The sequence below is a fragment of the Ammospiza caudacuta genome, unplaced genomic scaffold (genome assembly GCF_027887145.1).
Source record: "Ammospiza caudacuta isolate bAmmCau1 unplaced genomic scaffold, bAmmCau1.pri scaffold_39, whole genome shotgun sequence".
NCBI classification, from domain to species: Eukaryota; Metazoa; Chordata; class Aves; order Passeriformes; family Passerellidae; genus Ammospiza; species Ammospiza caudacuta.
In genome coordinates, this window is record NW_026683124.1 from 4,883,356 (window position 1) to 4,885,722 (window position 2,367).

A 2,367-nucleotide genomic window follows, 5' to 3' on the forward strand; every position below is an offset into this window, starting at 1 on the left:
TTGACTGCCTGTATTTTGCCTGTAAAATTTTGTGTCATTTTGACCTCTTAGCCCAGTTGGTTGGAGCATGGTGCTGGTATCACTGAGGCTGTGGGTTCAATACCTGTGTGGGACATTCACTTAAGAGCTGGACTTGATGATCCTTGAGGCTCCCTTCCTACCAAGAATATTCTTTGCATCTGCCCATGTTGACAATATCTGGTTGGTGTTTCTCCTGTGCACCAAACACAAGTCAAGGAACCTTTGGTTACCCCCAGCATTTCAGTGTTCTGGGGTGTTCCAGCCCTGCAGGCTCACAATGGCCTCTTGTTCCCATGAGGCCCCACAGTGTCACACTGGTGCCTTGCTTCCATGGGCCCCAACAGTGCCACAATGATCCCCTTGGTTCCACAATCTCCCACAGTGTCCGACTGGTCCCTTGGTTCCATGAGGATCTGGAGTGTCACACAGTTTTATGACATTTTTCCTTGCTGCCCCTCACATGCCCCTGCCCCACAAACAGCCCCGAGCCACCTGTGGGGGACAGGCCCTGCTGGCCCAGGCTGGGCTCAGGGCTTGGCCTTTCTGCTTCCCCCAACCAGCCCAGGTCTTGCTCAGCATTGCAGTTCCCTGCTCAGAGCCTTTGGCTGCCTGCAATCCTGGCCTCAAGGATCTGCTCTCCACAGTCCCTGGGGAGCCTTTGTCAGTCCCTGCCCTCAGTGGGACCCAGTGATGCTCCAAAGGACTTGGAGTTTTGTTGCTGACTCCTTGAGCAGCTTCTTCAGCCTTCTCTCAGTGCCTGAGGCTCCTGGAATAAGGCCCAAACCCACCGTGGGGATCATCAAAATACTGAAACCCTAGGAGGCTCTTTCTCTTCCTTCAATTGTCCTCCAAGTGTCCAGGGCTTGTGCAGCTGGCTGGAGTCAGTTTGGATTTCTTTTAAGGAGGAAGATTTCAAAGTGCACCTCATGACTTTTCTTGTTTACTCCAGGCAATATTTTTTATTTTTCAGTTCAGAGAAGAGCTGATAGAAGCATTCCCCAGGTGATCTTGATGTTGAATGTCTCCTTAGGAGGTCTGGGCATGGAAAAGAATGAGCCCCTTGAGGGCTGACCCTGTTTGGACAAGCTGCTCCTCACCCCCAGCCTCATCATGTCTGACATGGCCCACCAGGCACTGACATCCCTGTGCCCTGCAGCAGAACCTTGTCCCCTGAGCTCCGCAGCTCCATGTCCCAGACCATTGCACCATGTCCCACCTGTTCTCAGGGCTCTGCCTGCACCCAGGCACAGGAGAAGTTTTCCTGTGTGGAAGGATGGAATGGAAAAGCCTGAGCAGGTTTCCTAAACAAAAAACCCCACTCAGGAACCACCTGCTCAGTCCGGGCTGCCTGGAATGGTGTCACCTTTCTACAAGGGACAGTGTGAGCAGAAATGATCTCTGGAAGCAGAATTCGCTGAGTCTTGCAGCTGAATTCTCTGTCTCTGCCCTTTCCCTGGATCTCTGTTGCAGATGGAAGCTGCTGATGCCATCCTAACATTTAACCTACCTCTCTCTTGAATGCAAACATGTTCCCAGGTGTGTTGAGCAGGATTTGCTCAATGTTTCTAAAATCTTTTGTGTTCCCCATGGAACAAAGGGGCCGTTTTGGCACTGAGGGGGTGATGTGGAAGCAAGGAGTCAATTGTGACCCTGGGGTCCTATGGAACCAAGGAGCCATGGTGACACAGCAGGGCCACATGGATCCAGTGGTCCATGTTGACACTGCCCATCCAAGGACTCCACTGTGACACTGCGGAACCTCATGGAGTGAGAGAGGCCATTGTGACACTGAAGAACTTCATGACACCAAATATCCACGGTGACACAGCAGGGCATCATGGGAACTAAGGAACATCTGTTGGCAGTAGGCAAACTCATGCAACCAGGGGCCATTGTGGCACTGCAGAACCAACAGAGCTGCTGGACCTTGTCCCAGTTCCTTGGGAGACATGGCAGGAGCAGCACCCTGGGAGCCTCAGGAATGCCCCTCTGGGATCCATGGCACACACTCCCAGGGGCTGGAATTCCAGTTCCCAGACAGGAAAAGATATTCCTGCCCTGGGAGGCAAAGCTCTTAAGAAGGAGCCAAAATCCAAGTGGAGCAATATCTTACAGTGACATTTCACTGCCAGCCTTCATAACTTCACCCATGGTTGTTGTAGCTCCAGGATTGGGAATGAAATCAGGGCAGGGTCTTTGGTGGGATCTGCCCTGGGTCAAGGGAGACACTGAGAGAGAAATGGAGCAGGCAGAGAAAGGCAGGAGAGAAGGGAGAACACAAACACAATCAGCTGAGAACGTGGCACTCTGCAAAGAGAACTGGAACTGATGGAAAATGAATGGGAC